Here is a 20,268-nt window from a genome sequence, read left to right as displayed (position 1 = left end):
AATAATTAAAAACCAAGTGTACTTTTTGTATTCAAATAAATTACATCATTTTGCTTGTAAATGTCTCCCCGTTTCTTCTTCTTCTAATCTCTTTGTATAAGGAAAAATCACATTTACATGTAATAAATCTTCATTGCGCCCCTCTATGCACTTCTAAGTTCTTTATGCACTCCTTCATTTTTCAGCTGTGTTCCTCGTGATAAAAAGTAAGCGCCAAACCCCTTACAAGGAAACCAAACTATCTATCGAGCTGGCGTCCATAATGGAGAGCAAATGTGAATGCAACAACAGCTCAACCAAATGTTCTTAGGAGGATTTTCCTATAACTGTAGTTTGACCTGTTCGCAAAAAGGCAGAACGAGTTTGAAGAAATGGTTTTATGCCACGATGAGCGTGGCAGATGATCATTACGTTCCTTTTTGCCAAGTACCGTTTCAACGAGAACTTAGAATTTTGTTTGATGGGGATTGTTGAATCGGTTCGCTACAGCAGGCGGTGCCGTAGAAACCATGAAACAGCTCAAAAACACACACCAAAAAAAGCCATGCTGCCCCGTCATTATCAGATGATTACACTGTAGTGTACGCCAAGAAGACCCTTTGTGCACGTAGGTGTGAATGAACTGACTCAGCCTTGGAATTATAAATCAATTGCAAAGACAATGGTAACGAAACCTAACCAAAGTCCCCCTGATTCTCAACTGACTTAACCCTTGGACGTGATCGTCCTTCGTTCCCAACATCCTACATCCCAGAATGGAGAATTGGGTGAATTTCGAAAATGAAAGAGTCGCGTCGCACAATCAGTTCAGAGTTTCACGGAGTGGAGGCAAATTAAAACGCTGCAACCTTAGGTCCTGGACTCTTGGTACTACACCGTCCAACCACAACCAACCATAAAACCACGTCTACGAACACCCCTGATGTTATCTTTGATGCGTTATTATGTAACTTGTGATTATGATCGAACTGCCGCACTTTGGACGTCAAGACGCTGTGTTTGACATATTCAGACTGACGATATAAATCCCAAGATATCATGACTGTTCTCGGAGATTCCTCTATATATAGGGCCAAGTCATCGGCATATAAGCACAGTCGCCCACAACATGCTTTGTCATTATTCCGACTTTGGTTAAAGTACGTTTGTGCTGACGAACATTTAGAAACTTCAACGTCATAAAGGCCATTTTTATCAGCTATGGAAGTTTTAGCTTTGGTTTATTTTGCTGAGAGCTGTACGTCGCCGTGGCGACACAGCAAGCCTCGCGTTACGCCTCCTTCTTAACACAATATAGAAAGTCTTTTGAGGAGCATTTCAGCGATAACGTTATGCTGCGGTCCAGGTCGTCGTAAAGTGCCGACTCTGCAATACACCAGATAAGGTGGACTTTCGAATGGTATTCGATAGTGGATTTGAAGTACACAATAAAAGTGAGTAGGAGTGGGTTTAGATGTGTGTGTGTGTGTGTGTGTGTTTGTACATACTGACACGCACAAGAGTACGCACGCACACACACACACACACACACACACACACACACACACGCACACACACACACACACACACACACACACACACACACACACACACACTGAAAATTCACATGGCCATGCTTAGAGCACTCTCCCCAGCTATCCCAAGTCTTAGTCAGAACATTCTTGGCAGTTCATTTTATATTTAGAACAAGATGCACCCCACCCCCCTGGCGCACACGCGCACGCACACACACACACACACACGCACACACACACACATACACACACACACACACACACACAGACAAAATCACTATCGTACGTTGATAACCTTGAAAACGGGTTCATAAGCAGAGGGCCCTCTAGTGACAAGTTGTCATACATGCAGTTTAATGTGTCTGTTCATTCTTACAAAGACTTTTATGGACCTTCCCGAATATAACCCTGTGAGGGAAACTTCCATTCTGATATCAGACTGTTCATGCACCTACACACACACACACACACACACACACACACACACACACACACACACACACACACACACACACACACACACACACACACACACACACACACACACACACACACACACTCGTGCATATACACTCTTGAACACAAACCATTTCTCGACCATGACCAAAGATGTCCAAGTCATCAAAACTATCATCTACCATCCAAGCATGTCCAAAGTTCCTACCTTAACAAAGAGTGTGATTGTAGGTCCAGAATCTGCCGCGGGTTTCTTCTCAGCTCCAGCAGAAGAGGCAGAGGAGGAACTGGACGACGAGGACGACCTCCTGGATCTGTCGTTCTGCCGTGGGGGCGACTTCCTGTCCCCCATCAGGTCACTCATCTTCTTCTCCCTCTCCTCCCCCTCTTCCTCATCCTCCGAAGATGAATGTTCTCTCTTTTCAGCATCTTGCCTTTCCTCCTCTTTGTTGAACTTCTCTATCTTATCATGGACTCCATTGCCCTCTTCAGAACTTGCTGAGGAAGAACTACCCCTCCTCTCTGCCGCTGGCGGATGAGATCCAGGCCTCTTCTTCCCCTCTTCCTCATCCTCCGAAAAACAACTTTCTTTCTTTTCAGAATCCTGCCTTTCTGCCTTTTTGTTGAACTTCTCTATCTTATCGTGGACTCCGTCGCCCTCTTCAGAACTTGACGAGGAAGAACTACCCCTCCTGTCTGCCGCCGTTGGATAGGCTGCAGCTGTCTTCTTTCCCTCTTCCTCATCCTCCTCCTCCGAAGGTCTTTCTCTCTTTTTCTGTCTCTCTGCCTTTTTGTTGAACATCTCTATCTTATCACGGACTCCATCATCCCCACCACCTTCCTCGGAACTGGTGGAACTGGAGGAAGAGCTGTTGTTCCTCTCTGCCGGCAGCGGCCGGGGTGCAGGGAGCTCAGGGGGCTTGGGTATCCGTCCTACGAAACGTGGGTTTTGGTAGTTTCCGGCCAAACCGTCGGGCTCTTCGTAGGTGGCCATCGTGTCGGGCATCTCGTATCCGCCGGAAGTCTCGCTCTCATAGGCGACGGACAAGTTCTTGTTTAGGTTCTCGTTAATGGGATCCATAACTTTGCGCGGTGGTTCAGTGGTTGGATTTGGATTCCAGGTGGGAAGCAGGGCCAGGTGTGCTGTGGGCGGCAGGGTGGAGAGTGGTGAAGCGTGAGGGTGCGATGCGTACTGATTTCACCTTGGGACTTTGGCCAGAGACTGTAAAAGGGCAGATTGCCCAAGATGAAAGCGGTGTTTCTTAACCCTGAATGGAAACAACTTGTGTTGGCGTTATCATTGTATCACTATTTCTGTAAAAAAAGGCCAAAGGTCATTAATCATTTAATCATTAACAACGGCATGCATTTATGAGGTATATATACCAGATATGGAATTTAACATTAAATTCCAAAATTCCAAAAAAACATTTTTATGATTTATGAGCATTTTCACCTTTGGCCCATTTGGTTGAAGGTGCAATGATATGCAAAACACTAATATAAATTAAATAACTACACAATTATTCCTTATTATTCCTTGCAAACTTTGACCCTTGGGGGGCAGTCATCTGTTTTTTAGTGAAATGCTATAAATTGTACAACAAACTGGAAAAAATGCACATAAGCACTGTACTGTTAGTTTTAAAAGTACGATTCAGCCTCAATCTAAAGAACATTTTTGCTGTTTAATTGCTGTTGTTGCAAGAATTTGGGGACCAAAAACAGGGATAGTGGGCCAAAAGAAGTTGAGAACCCCTACCATGAGCCTTAACCTGTGCCTATATTCAACCATTTCTAACATAATACGTAACCTTAACCAGCTATCTTATACCTAAAAACATAACATGCTAGACGCTTGGCACATCAGGAGCATCTTATCTCTTCTTCTGGAGTGCAGGGTGGTTATGGAAATTAGCTCCATCTTTAGAAAGGTCATGTAGAGGATATACTTTCTGCCCCAGCTGAAGACATTCATGTTGTTGAGGCCAAACCCTGAGTCCATCCTCACCTCACAGAGGACATTTTGCAGTGTCTACTGCCTGTAAAATGGGACAATCTTCAGGAGGACGCTACCTGTCCACTGTCTTGGACTCCAGGACCCAGTGGAGAGATCAGAACCGCCATGCACTGGAAATGCTATACACAAATGATATACAAACAGAAAAGAAAACAAACAGATCTCATGACAGTTAAATATTATCCATACACTGAAAACATAGATGCCTAAATCTACTGTATAGCCTGTCCCCTGCTGGATAATGTTATGTATTACATGATCATTTAACGACCACCTTTAGACCATCTGAAGTTTATTCTTTTACCAATATTCCTATTTGTGACATCAGACACCATTTGCTTTCGGAAACTTTGCACTCCCAACAAGAACAGCATCAAAGGATTATTGATCAAAATAGACTAGATTCATGTTGGAAGAATGCCACTTTTTTCTATTGAGTTTTATTCCTCCTATAAACCCAACAGTAAATCAAAAGTGCAGCCTGTGCTGCTGTCGATAGAGCACAAATCAAAGGCATGGTCCACAGTAGCTCTACTAATCCTTTATTGATGGTGACGCCGCCACAGAGAGAGATGTTGAGATATAAAATGCCTTTGAAAAATGTTACCGAACTGAACAGTCAATTGAAGTAAGTTTGTGTGCCAGGGGTTTAAAGTAATGTAGTTTGTTGATGATTTTGATGTGTTGATGAAGAAGGAGTGACCGCTGATGCTGACTTGAGTAAAATAAAATGTTTATTACAAAAGAACCGCATCAGACCAGACTTGCCGTGGGTCGTCCAGGAGAGAACAGAGCCGGAAGTATTCTCTGCCGGATGGACCTAGGGCGTGTGCTTTTAAGCTTGTCCAAAGACAATGTTGACCATCTGATTCCCCATAGGGGAATTCAACCTCCCTTATCACTGGGACCCCTGGCAATGGGCTCTCTCTCTTGAGACCCCTTGCACCGTCTGTTAGTAATTATCTTATACAATGGGCGCTGTCTTGGGACGCCACACATTCCAAGACACCTCATATTTCCCCCCTTCGAGACTACAAAAAGTCTCGACAGAGAGAAGAGTAATTGAACTTATGACGTTAATTGGCTTAATAGAAATCACACACTAACAAACAGACTGATTATAATATACCCTTCTGAACATGCTTAGTCGTAGCAATGCAATACATTTGTGGAGTGTGAGAGTGAAAAACCCATCTGGCAGCTTCCTTTCTTAGTTCTTTCATCAAACAATCAAGACAGGAAAATTCTCTCATGGTCCCTCTGCCCCAGGCAACCACCTATTGCACTCCAAATCAATTAACTGCAAAGAAGAAGGGTTTAGAAAACTGTACAGGATGTTACATATAAATGCATACATTAAGAACCTCAGAAATAAATCAAAAATGTGTCCAAAGTCTGGCTGGTCGACACATTGGACCTTCCAGTGAACCTTTCCCTGCCTATCACCAATGTCCCTCAAAACCCACAATAAAAGAAAACACCTGAGGTCCCAATGTATTCATTTCACCCTGTTACAGAAAACCTAAAAGAAAACAATACTAAATCAAAGTAATATGTCTTGCTAAAAATATCTACTGTAGAGTATTATAAAAAAATGCACAACGCATATGTATGTATTGAACTGTTGCTTTTTTTAACACCATCAATTTTCAATGCTATTTCACTCGACACCCCTGATCATGATGTCCTCATTCAGGGTCCGTCTTTTTTCATCCTTCATTCTTGTATGTCCATGTTTGAGTGTTCAAGTCCATTAGGCTGTTAGGATCTCTGGACACAGCCACCCTCTGAATGATCCTGAAAGAAAAATTTACCAGCCAGTATCTTGCACACACATCAAATACAGTATAATAATTTCACTTTTGTATTACACTTTAACATTTTTCCAATATATGATTAACATTTTCCTTTTACCCCCTCTGTCCATGAATTCTCCCAGTTAAAAATAGGTTTGAGTATATGACGGAAACAGATATTCAGAATGGATATTTCTCTACTAGTGTTAGCTCTTCCTTTATCACAATTTCCTCCTCATCTTCACTGACATCATTACCACCCAATAGTGGCATCTGAACATTTTCTCCCAGCATTACAACTCCTACCCATCTCAATATCATGGCCTTAGCAAAGGTCAACAACACCGTACAAAAACAAAACATCACACACAGTGATAGAAGAGCAGCCCCCAGAACCTGAACTACTATAGCTCCTAGTGGTCCTAATTTATCTTGCAACCAAACATTGGCTGACCACCCTACTCCTTCTGATGGCCCAAACGCATCCCATATAAGTTTCAACGCATCTACGACATTAGTCATATTATGGGTGACATCAGGGATCGACGTATAACTGGCATCTCCAGTTAGATTTAAAGCCACGCAAAGGCCACCTTGTTTGTCCAAAATATAATCAAGAGCCATGTCGTGTTCCAGCAACGTCGATCGATGACTCCTCTGGGCGTTTGACAAATATTCTAATATCTTCATACTTATCAAGTAGATTTAAATATGATAATTCTTTCTACCAGGAACACCTACGTCCAGGTCTAAATAGATTGACCGACAGAGCCATCCATTTTTCATTCGCTGCTTGTTGTTGGAATAGCAGCCATGATAACGCATTACTTTGACATTCAGGCGTCAAAGATTCCGGTACCGTCTCTAGAATTGAAGGCCATGTGCCTGGAGCTGGCACTCTCACCACACACGGACAATTCAAATTAGTAGTCATTCTAACGGAGTGAGTTATCTGTTGGAACCACAGATTTAAATTTGCCCACGGGTCTGCTACTTGCAGCACCGAGGAATCAAACCCATATCTTTTCCACAGGGTTTATCGCTTCTGTAAAGCATGAAGAGGTTCAGTCATGTCTTTTGATATCGATTCCGGTTCAATAAAATCATTGACCACATTTGACATAGTCGTCTGAACTATTTCACCTGAATCTCTATCAATCTCCTCTGCGATTGGCTCTCCAATAACAGAGCTCTCCTTGCTAGTGTTCAAATTAATTTCCAACTTCGCCATAGTCTTCTGAGTTATATTTACCAACTTCTTAAATGATGGGGATGTAGTGATAGGTGTCAGCGTCTTATCTACAGACTTCGTAGACACCGAAAAAGTTGTCATTATTTTATTGGTGGTGGATCTCATTGTCCCAACCTCGCTTGTATGTTGTAGCTAGAGTGGTAACTGAGGATGATACGTTAATACTACTAGTTATTCTTCGAGCTAAGGTAATAGATATCATCGGTCCAACAGTCACCTTTGGTGTGACTGGTTGTATTTGAACTTCTTGAGCAATCGTACTTATTTCTTTAGTAACCAGACCTTTCACTACAAGCATTATTTTACGAGTTCTATCCTGTTTCCCAATAATTTTGCCTTGGGATATATTTAAACTCTGGATCGAAATATGTGCATGAATATTCTTCTTCATCTTCCCACATGACATTACCTATGACAAGCGAACAGTCATCTTGAACTTAAACCCATCTCCTCTCATTCTGCAACATAAACTTTTGAAGACTGCGAGGCCCACTGCTACCATCACGTCCTGTTAGCATTATGTCTTCACCATGCACATTTTTCCATTTAGGGGGAATAGTTCCACCATTATACCATCTACTGTATTTACATGGCAGCTGAACTGCCCTTCCCAAAGTCACTTTAACCCTAGTCCTCGAATCGCTTTGGTTTACCCTTTTTCGGGTTGGCTTTGGACTCCTTGGTCCAACTGGGTCTGTGTATTCTCCTGGAGAGGTATCACAGCCCTCTGGAGTCTTTGACGACACATGCTCTCTGGAGTTAGACTCTGTTGTTTCTGGGACATGTTGTAAATCAATGTCACCAAAGTGTCTCTCTTGCTCAGGGACTGACAATTCGTCCCTGGGATCATCAAAAGTGTGCTCAATATCATCATGGACACCCACATCATCGTCAATCCCTTCTTCTGGGTCTTGACCTTGGTGGTCCTCATGAACCATTGCTGTGTCTGCAGCTTCTGTTGGCTCTCTAGAGCTTTCAACATCAATGCTCTGTGATCGAGGCGCCTCTTCCTTTGGCGCCCTAGCACAATGTGATAAATGGTACCATGTAGGAGAACCTTTAACCTGAACCGCAGTTCCTGTACTGCCAACAACTTCGAATGGTCCTTTGCGGCGTTCGTTAAACCACTTTCTCCTAAACACCTTCACGAATACCTTGTCTCCAGGTTGCACCGCGTTCCTCTTTCGCTCATCAAGTCTCTCTAGCACCTCCTCTTGTTTTTGCCTGTCAGAGACATATGTGTGTATTTTCTTATGCAGTGCAGCCATATAGTTAACATACACTCGCATTCAACATTCCACTTGTGTGCAAACAAGGTGTTGGCATCTGTCTACCCGTAGCCAACACATGGGGGGTCATGCGCAAATCATGGAGCCCACTTGAAAGACACACCATTAATACCAACGGAAGCGCCTCTACCCAATTCAGAATACAGATTTTAACAATCAGTTTTTCAGCACACCAGAGCTCCTAGAGGTTGTTTAATTCCCAATTTTTGCAGAATTGATTTTACTGTTTTATCCACAAACTCTTTCCCAATATCTGAAGATATGCGATCTGGAAGTCCCCACCTGCTTATGACCTCACGACAGAAGAACTTGGCTTGGCAACTGACTGAGCATCTTTTCGCTTGGTTGGACATGCTTCAGACCACCATGAAAATCTATCCATGACGACTAACATGTATCTTTTACCTCCTACTGGTCTTATCATGTCAACAAAATCCACAACCAACTCACGCATGGGACCTGTCGGAGTTGAAATGTGACCGGGTGGACTCTTTACACCCCTCCGCACATTGTTTTTAGGACAGAGTGTACATCTGCCTATGACATAATCAATTTGCTCAAGCAAGTACCGTGCCCAAAAATTATAGTCTTTCGTGATTTTTCTCCTTACCTCCCCCCTTGCAACAAAGGCTAACGCATGTGCTTCCTGAATCATCAGACCTAGTAGGTCAGGGGGTGCTACCATCAGTCCTTCATGATTTCTCCACAGACCAGTAGACTCTTGTGTGGCCCCTCGGTCCAACCATAATTGTTTATCTATGGCTGATGCAGCTTCTTGCATCGAGATCACATCTCTGAGCGTGATTTTATTTTCCAAGTCCACATCATGGGTGACAAGAAAAACTTTGCCTGCTTTGTTTGCTCCTGTAACTGGTTTTGCAGCCTCATCAGCTGCTTTGTTACCTTGAGTAACCCTTGACGTGTGCATTTTGTGTTCTGCACACTTAGCTACAGCTATTTCCTTTGGCTTCATCTTTGCATGCAACAATTTCATTATCTGAGCATAATGCTGTATCGGAGAACCATGGGTTTTCTTAAATCCTTGATTTTTTCACACCGATCCAAATAAATGACACATATATGCAGAATCTGTATATATCGTCACTCGCTTGCCTTCGGCCAATAGACAAGCTTCCGTCAGGCCCACAAGCTCAGCAAGCTGTGCAGAAGCAGGTTGTGGTATTACTTCTGCTTTCTCAACAACAAATTCAGTTCCTTGGGCTTTGACTACTCCAATCTTCTGGGGTTGGCGAATTCTCATCTGGATTTACCGTGACGCACCTTACTAAGGTGACATCTTCCTGCTCTAAGAGCCTATGATAGTCTCTTAGCCTAGACATGGTCAATGTGCATTTACCAAAGTTCAAAAGATTTCTGAGACTATGATGGATAACAATTGTCACTGGGTAACCCATAGTAACTGATGATGCCTTATCATACATTAGATAAACTCCCACCATTGCTCTGTAGCACCATGGTAGCCCCAATTCTACTTCTGAATAGGCAGTAGAATAATACGAAACAGGTTGAGGACTTGTCCCTGTTCCTGTGGGCTGACAAAGAACTGCCCATGCATATTTGCTCCCAGTGGACGTAGCCACATACAGCAAAAAGTTCTTAGAGTAGTCTGGCAGTGCTAGCGCTGGAGCTTCTTGTAACCTCTGTTTGATTGTCTCAATGCCGTATGACCTTCCTGCATTCAGGTGAGGTTACAATGGAGTTGAGTCTCTTTTATCATGGCTCTCAAAGGCCCTGTTAGGCAGGCATAATCTTCTACCCAGAATAGAATATCCCGCAATGCCAAGAAATTTCAAAATCTCTCTGACTGTTCTGTGCTTTGGTGCTGTTCGATGGCTTCCAAAAGACTCTCAGAGATGCTTCTGTGTCCATGGGTTATTGTTTGACCCAAATAAACTACTTCTTTCTTGACAATACTGTAGCTTCTTCCATCATTTCTCCTATATGCTTCTGCTCAAATCCTTCAGCCACCATTAAAGTCACATGTGGCACACTTTTCTCAATGTCATGCTCTTTATCAAGATAATCATCAGTGTTTATCTTCATAGCTGCTCCTTTACTTCCTCATTCCACCACCAAGAATCCTCTCCTTTCGGCTGCTCCCGTTAGGGACACCGCAGTGCATTATCTACCTACAATACCTTCTGTTCTGCGCATCTATAAACCTTCTCTTTGGCCTTCTTCTCCTCATTCTTCTCATCCACCAACTGTATTTGGTTGAGTTTTTCTGAGAGTCTCCTGGTCCTGTTCCTTCCGGTCATGATCCTTTTTCCTCCACTTTAGCCAGCATCCGTCTGACTGCTAGTTTGTATCCTCCAATAGCTTCATCTGAATCACTCACAATCTCTTATCCTATTTCCAGACTTCTGACTCGTTGTCTGCTTCCCAAACGGTTCCTTCTCTTGGTACTGTTGGAGCTCGGGTACATCTTTATGGTTGTTTTAGCCTTGCCCATCCCTATTATTTGCTCATCCTCATCTTTGAAGAGATAGTTGCCCTCCTGTGTCATCACTGGGAGCTGGGAATAAACATCAGTGAACTTCACCTCCTTCTCATAAGGCGGGGGCTTCTTTACAGATGCTGTATGTGAGAAGGGTGCGGTAATCTTCTCCATAAATTTTTCTGTTTCCTATTCCTTTTTCTTTATTTCTTGTCCACTTTGTTTTCTTTTTTCCTTTGCAGCCTCGACCCATGTCTGTCCCTCCTTCAAGAACAGCTGCAGAATGCCAAGTTCTGTTTGTCTTTTCTCCGTGCGTCTCTTTCCTTTTTTTCCTTTCTTTTGATTTACTTTATATGTGGACACAAGCACTTGCATTGTTTTAATCACATCCGGGTTAAGAGTTCCTCCAGCTGGCCACGGTTGTTCAATGTCAGGCCACCGCTTGCTTCATTTTCCTGATATTTTTGCAATATCTTTAAAAAGGGGATTATTCTTTCGCACTACATCAATAGGAGTGATTACTTTTCTAATTTTTGTATCCATTTCTTTTATTGTAAATCGAATTGATTTATTTACAAATTATTTATAAAGCACCGTATAATCACACTTAACCAAAAACAACTGTATTTACCAACTCCAAAGGAGACCAATAGCTCCCCACTTATGAAAGCAACTTCACTTGTTCATCATCTGATGCATCTGATCATACTCATTTATCTAAAATTATCAAAATGTACATCAATGTTCACTCTCAAAACAGCCTCAATCAAGGTAAACCATACTCAGATAATGAAACCAATATTCACAGCACTCAACCATATTTAAATCAAATCAGCTTTTCCGCATGTGATCAATCAAGTCAATAATACTCCATTAATTAGGCGAATGCCTTGATTAGTCAGTCCGTTGCAAAGTCTCTTACTAACTAATTGCAAACGCAATATAAGAAAAATAACTACTGTAAGCCTATATGTGAAAACAAGCTAAACATGTAGGTTATAACTAAATGTACACACATAGGTAAATGCAGGTGTCTATTGAAAAGAGTTTGTGGATAAACCGCACTGGCCTGATTCACGGGATTCAGAATTTCTATGCGCTGTCGTCTGCAAGCTCCTGGTGTCTGTGAAGAACTGCCAGATGTCTTGTTATCTGCCCCTTGGATGATCCAATTCAGACACACTCCATCTTCTCTGTCTTTCCCCCAGCTTTTACTCAGCAAAGTAAAAGAGAGGAAGAAAGAAAAAACAAAAAGAACAACACAAAAGTTCAGTGTCTTAAGACCACTCTAAATTCTTATACATACTATAATACAATTCAATGAGACATCCATTATCAGCTTTTTATTTCTCGCGCATTTGAACTAAAGCAATGTTTACTTTTATCCATACGACACATTTAAATCTAAATAGTATATTAGTCAATCTAATATCACCTCTAATTAATTATTTTTATTCTATTTTCCTATTTAATTTAATTAAATTTTTATTTATTTTACTTTATTTTATTTAAATATTTATTTATTTATTTATTTTCTTCTATAATACTCTGTATGAAGCACCACCCCTTGCTCCACCTCTTAAATTTAGGCACAACTTCCAGTTTGCACTGGTCGTCAGCCCAGCCCAATGCAATTATTATTATTTTTTTTTAAACAGTCTTTATTTGTCACACAACACACCACACTTCAACACATGCTTGCACACACACACACATGCACATGCTTTGGATGGTGGCTCGTGAAATGGTTCCTCACATTTAACCCATCCTGGCCTGTCCTTCCTCCGGGGCCAATTACGCACAGTCATAAATCAGAGCTGGTTTCTCTCACTCAGCAGCCGAAACACAAAGCCTCTTTTCTTGCATCCAAACCCAGCTTATCCTTCTATTTCAACAAGACTATCTGCTCTTTTAACCAACAGGACTCACAGCAAGCACTGTCACACACATACACACCAAGCACAAAAAGACAAAGAAAAAGCCCACACACCAATCAAACAATCCACAAATCCTACCCATAATTCAGAGCAGGAGATTTTCTTTTCTTTTCTGAATGTGTACATGCATGTGTAGGCAGACTGTTTCTGGTGACTCTAATCCTTCTCTCAAGAAGGCTCATTTTGTTATCAAATATATAAAGTCCTGTGAAGGTTCATATCCTTTATCAAATGTACAAAACGTCCTTAAAGAAAAAGGCTCATATATATTTATCAAACGTCCTTAAAGAAAGGCTCATAATCTTTATTATCAACTTTACAAAGTCCCTAAACAGGCTCATATATATTCATCACTAAAGGGGCAAGAAATGTTTCTCTTTATGTATTATTCAACTGCTCTCCATATATGTTTACCTATTTAATAACACATATATTCTATATATCATTTATACATATACACGAACAATACACAAATCTCTTCACACATCTTTAGCCGCGGCACACACACACACACACACACACACACACACACACACACACACACACACACACCAAAAGGAAAAAGACATCTGTCCAGCAGTATTCTGATCCTCCAAAGACTTCAACAGCGCTTAACTTTAGATTTTAACGTTGACTCATTTATACTTTTCTAATTTCATCAAAATTTTCACTTCAAACTTTTAACAAATTATCTTTTTAATCAGATTCTTTCAGCATGCATGTTCAATGTGCACTCATTCTCCTAGGCTGGTTCAGCCCTGCTTTTCCCCATTTTTTCTCAAACATTATTTTTCATCTTTTAAGCCTTTAACTTGTAACTCTTTTTACTTTACTTTCATCTTTTTCATCTTCATTCATCTAATTTTATATTTAGCCAATTCCCCTGGCCAGGGTTATTTCCTCTTTATTTTTCCTACACAGATTTGACTATTACTATATTATCATACAGCCAACTTTCACTCAGCAGCTAATGTACACATGTCTTACCATTAAAGAGATACGGGCCCTGTCTTCATTAATCTTGCATGGTTATTTAGCTACTTTTTGTTACTAGTTCTACCATTCTACAATTACTTTTTATGTCAACTTTCTCCACATCTTTTAAGCCTTTAACTTTAACTTTTAATTTCATCTTTTTTTTCTCTCGTCTCTATTCTCTAGTTCAACTTAATTCTCTTTTTCTTCGTTTATTATTCTCCTATTCCCCTTATTTACGTCTTTTACAACTTAATAAACCCCAATTTAGACAGAAACTCACTTCACACATCAACACATCATCTCCATCTCCGCACAATCTGCTCTTGTCAGTGCAGCCTATCTGCACAAAACACTACTGCTTCAAGAACCACACACAGCTCAATTTGTGAGAGAACACTCACCCTGAGGTTTTAAAGTGGTAATTCGCTGGAGTGGACAGCATCGGCAGGTGAGGCCCAACAGATCCTGGTTCGTCACGTCAATTTGTATTTTCTTGATGATTTTGATGTGTTGATGAAGAAGGAGTTACCGCTGACGCTGACTTGAGTAAATTAATAGGTTTATTACAAAAGAACAGCATCAGATCAGACTTGCCATGGGTCGTCCAGGAGAGAACAGAGCCGGAAGTATTCTCTGCTGAATGGACCTAGGGCGTGTGCTTTTAAGCTTGTCCAAAGACAACGTTGACTATCTGATTCCCCTACATAGGTCACATTCCACCTCCCTTATCACTGGGATCCCTGGCAATGGGTTCCCTCTCTTGACACCCCTGGCACCGTCTGTAAGTAATTATCTTATACAATGGGGGCTGTCTTGGGATGCCACACATTCCAAGACACCTCAGTAACAAAGTGTATGATGCCCGCTGATTATGTTATTAACCAATCGAGGTAATGGATTGACAGTGGTATGTGTCTTCACCGTCATGATGTTAAACAAGCACATTTCATTTTGATATTGTACTTGATATGTACAAAACTGATGCAAACTGATGGAGAGAGCTGATGAGGCAGCTCCGGGTTTTCGCTCTAGGATTCCAGGTGCTGTAGATTCTTGTTGAGCGTGCACACTGCGATGCCAGCGTTCATTTGCCCTCCTCCACTTGATGGTGTTTATGAGCACATCTTCTTCGTTACACCCACCCTGAGTGTTTACTTAGGTGACAAAGCCTAAAAAAGGCCACAAAGCCTCATCATCTGACTCCATCAAGACAAGACTCAACCGCTCATCTGAATACCTGGGCCTCACCGGTGCAGCTCTTTCCTGGTTTCAGTCATATCTCTCCAACAGGAAACAATTTGTCACCAACAGAGATTCCAGCTCCATCCCGGCCCCAGTCAACCAAGGCGTGCCCCAAGGCTCTGTGCTTGGACCCCTCATTTCCACCATCTACATGCTCCCCCTGGGCCAGATCATCCGTCACCACGGCGTCAGCTTCCACTGCTATGCCCATGACACCCAGCTGTATCTCAACATCAAACCATCAACTGAGCTCCCCTCACAGCGCCTTGTCAACTGCCTGCACAACATAAAAATTTGGATGTCATCTAATCTACTCAAGTTAAATAGCAATAAAACATCTTTTGGTTGTGGCTTCCAAGGGGCTGCTCTGGAAGAGATCTTCTCCTTGACGTTGATGGCTGCTCCATCTTCCAATCCCCAGAATTCCGCAGCCTGGGTGTTATTCTCGACTCTCAAATCAGCTTTTTACCACCTCAAAAACATCTCTAGACTCCGACCATCACCCTTATCCATGGCTTGATCATCTCCCATCTAAATTATTGCAATTGAATCCTGTCCGGGGTACCCAGCAAGCCCTTGACAGGTTTCATTATGTGCAGAACTCAGCTGCCACAGTTCTCACCTGCACCAAGCCTTGGCAGCACATCACATTCCACCAGCTCATCCACCTTTACTGACTCCCGGTCAACCTATAAATTCCTCCATGCCCTTGCCCCACAGTACCAATTAGACCTCCTCCAACCCTATTCCCTGTCCCGGAATCTGCAGTCCTTAGACACAGGTTTTCTCACCTCCCCCCTCACCAGCATACAGACTTTTGGGGACAGACTTTTGGCTGCCCCCACTCTTTGGAACTCTCTCCAAGAAGAGATCTGCAATGCCGCATCCATCGACACCTTCAAAAAACTCCTCAAAACCTACCTGTTCATTAAGGCCTATGGTCTTGGTTAATGCTGTCACCCTGGCAAACATGCTATTATTTTCTGCTCTTGTGTAATTTTTTTGTCTCCCTCCATACGTGTAAAGCATCCTTGGATCCCTCGAAAGGCCCTATAACAACGCCAGCCATTATTATTACAGGTACTACTCACTTAACGACCTGCCTGTTGAACGACTGTTCAGACTTACCACCAGCTCTATGACCAGTCTGTATTGTGCTCTGCATACAATACCGTGGCATGCATTCTGCGTGCGTGGTGTCTCATCGTCAAGTATCTCATGGCGCATCACCCTTTATACACTATATACAGTATGTGACCCATGGCAGCAAAACCTGCTATCTCGTGCATTTCTAATATTGCCAGGAGCAGCCAAATAAGTTGGAAAAAACCTTTCTTGAAGGAAAATGAGATTTTTCCAGATATGTCTTTGTGTTGTTTTTTTTTTTATCTTTCAACGTATTTTCAAAACCGAGTTTGATTCATAAATAGGAGAAAAATGTTAAACCGTTGAGTTAAATATTACCGTTTGATTACATAGGGAAACACAGTTCACTTACTGAGACACTGAATAGCGCTGAAAAACGGAGATTGATCGTTCCTTTAAAGCCACCATCCAGGTAAAGATCATTCATCCATATTCCATGTGATGTGAAGTCACAATGTGAAACCGTTTTCATAGAGTTCAACCTTTAAATAAAACTACTTTTACACACACACAGAGACATCATTGTGGAGGGGGCGTGTACCAACATGTACCACCAAAGAAGAAATCCTGAAGTCACTTCAGTGAACAAGACGAGGCTCCTTCGGTTTCACATGTCTGTGAAAATTGTAATCTCCGTGTTGTTATGGATTACGAGAAGTGGATGGAAAATCTAAATCATATTGCTGACCTTAATCTGAGCAGTGTGATAGATCCAAGTCAATGTAAGCAGCGCTCACTGGACTTCATTTTCCGCGATGATAGTCTGTTCTCCGACAGCAACGTTGAGAACGACAGTGCTGCTGAATCTGTTATTATCCCGGACTTGGAGAACATTTCAAACAGCAGATTTCACCCTGAATGTGACGATGAAACGGAATATTTTCAAGAACCACCGGAGGAGACCAACAATACGCCCGTTGTTGTTACAAACGGAACAATTGATGATGTGACAAAGTCCATTGAGATTAGTGGCAGATTATGAACAAGTAGTAATGCACAAGATTCTCAAGATTACCTGCAAATGTAGCCAGGGGCGAAAAGAAAATGAAAAGAGTCCCCAAACAGGTACTCTGAGTGTAGCTGGGGTAGGGTAGGGGTTTGCTAGCATAATAACTCAAAGAATTTAGAAGATATTGGGCATATGCACATTTATATATTAAATGACACACCGAGGCTGATTTTCCGAGACTCATATTGTTGATAGACTCTACATTTTGTTGTGTTGTCCGCACTTTTAAACTCCTAAATAATTCAACTTTTATAAAACATAAAGTATATTCTTACTGTGAAATAAAAGCCTTTTCAAAAACAAAAATAGTTGTGTTTTGATGACACTGTTCAACATTCCCTCAAAACACAAGAACAAAGCAGTGATTACCCCATTCAGCAGGGTATCAAGTCCCCATTCCGCAGCATGTTAAGTAGCCATGTGACAAGTAGCCAGGCTCTGTTAGTCCTCCAACCGTTCTGGGAGCTGGCTGAATGAAGCCAAGTGTGGCGAAAACTTTGAAGGTGATTCTCTCAGAAACACAGTTTGCCACACCCTTGTCATTAACAAGTTATAGCTTTAAAAATATTTGCTTGATTTGCACAAGTGACATCTTGTGTTGAAGCTCTGATTCTCCACTTTCAAATGCCACAAAAATGCCGCCAAATGACCCTAAAGTATGCGATGGGTCACATATACTATATACGGTACACAGTACACCTGACACAGTACACACGACACGACACAGTACACAGTACACACAACACACACACGTCACAGTACACACGACACAGTACACACGACACAGTACACATACGAGACAGTACACAGTAATCAGTATACACTTGACACAATACACAGTACACAGTATACACACGAAACAGTACACACTACACACAAAACTACACACGACACAGTACACAGTTCACACGCGACACAGTACATACGACACACATGACACAGTACACAATACACACACGACACAGTACACACGACACACACGAAACAGGACACAGTATACAGTAGACACACGACACAATATACACGCCACAGTACACAGTACACATGACACAGTATACAGGACACAGTACACACATGACACAGTACACAGTACACACGCCAGAGTGCAGAGTACACACGACACACAGTACATATGACACAGTACACACAACACAGTACACATGACACAGCACACACATGACGCAGTACACAAAACACAGTACACAGCACATACGACACAGTACACAGTTTAAATGACACATTGCACAAGACATAGTACACAGTACACACACACGACACAGTACACACGACCCACGACACAGTACACAGAACACAGTACACACAAGACACAGTACACACGACACAGTACACAGCATACACGACACAGTACACACACAACACAGTACAGAGTACAGACGACACAGCACACAGTGCACAGTACACACAACACAGTGCACACATGACAGTACACAGTACACACACGACACAGTACACAGTACGCACACGACAGTTCACACAGTACACACACGACAAAGTACACACACAACATAGTACACACGACACACATGACACAGTACACACGATACAGTACACAAACGACACATGATACAGTACACACACACGACAGTTTACACATGATACAGTAGAAGGTACACACGACACAGTACACACGGCACACACGACACAGTACAAAGTACACAGACAACACAGTACACGCGACACAGTACACACAACACAGTACACAAGACACACACGACAAAGTACACACGACACAGTACACAGTACACACAACACAGTACACAGTACACACAACAGAGTACACAGTACACAGTTCAAACACGACACAGTAAATACAACACACATGACACAGTACTCAGTACACACACGACACAGTACACAGTACAAACAAGACACAGTACACACGACACAGAACATATGACACAAGCAACAGTACACAGTACACATGATACAGTACACACGACACAGTACACAGTACACACACAACACACACAACACAGTACACACGACACAGTACACAGAACACAGTACACACATGACACAGTATACAGTACACACAGGAAACAGTAGACATGACACACACGACACAGTACAAACGACACAGTATACATGACACATTAAACAAAACACGTGACACACACACCACAGTACACAGTACACACACAACATAGTACATATGACACACACAACACAGTACACACTACACACAACACACACGGTACACACACACGACACAAACAACACTTTACACACAACACAGTACACAGGACACACGACACAGTACACATGACACAGTACACATGATACAATACACATGATACAGTACAAAAACTGTGTTGTGTGTGTTGTGTGTACTGTGTCGTGTGTATTGTGTCGGCCATTATCGCATATTAACCCCATCCCTGACCTGACATAGGATAATTAATATAATATTTACTATTTGAAATTGATTTCATTATTATAATACATCTGTTTGGAAAATAACAAATGATGAAATGCAACTATGGGTGGTAATTGCATATACACTTTCAAAACAGTGGTTACCAAAATAATGTTTACAGTACCGACAGTTCCAACTAAATCAATCATTTAAATATATAGTAATCACACACAAACTTCAAAATCATCAATCTTAATAATATTATCTTTTACAAACGTGTTTCAATTCGTTGAACCTGTAATTAATAATATTTTAACATTTTCAAACATTTCTGCCATAATTTTAGTGGCAGTAACCTGGGGAAAAAATCTTGAAGCTAATTATTTTTTGGAAGAGACATTTTTACAGTGTAGTAACAACCATTCACCACGTGAGGTCGCCCACAGCACGAAATAAGAACCAGGAAAAGCTCACCTCATTCTGGGGGAGGGTGGCTCCTCCCACTTAAACAGTCCGTTTTGGAACAGGAGGGTTATAGAGGTAGGTTATAATGGCTCCAATGCATAATCTGAGTGGTGTTTTCAGCAAAAAAAATTCCGACATGTTCTGGGGACGTCAGAGAACATATTATCGTGTGTAAAAGGAGCATAATAGGTCCCCTTGAAAGAGACATTTTTACAGCGTAGTAACAAACAACTACCACGAGGGGGCGCACAAAGCACGAAATAAGCAGCAGGCCAAGACCACCTCCTCGGCCTAAATACAAGTAATTTGTCTATTTAAGAAGCAGTTTT

This window comes from Zeus faber, assembly GCF_960531495.2.
Source record: "Zeus faber genome assembly, chromosome: 2".
Classification (NCBI taxonomy): domain Eukaryota; kingdom Metazoa; phylum Chordata; class Actinopteri; order Zeiformes; family Zeidae; genus Zeus; species Zeus faber.
The sequence above is the reverse complement of the archived record's forward strand: the minus strand, read 5'-3'. Positions refer to the sequence as shown.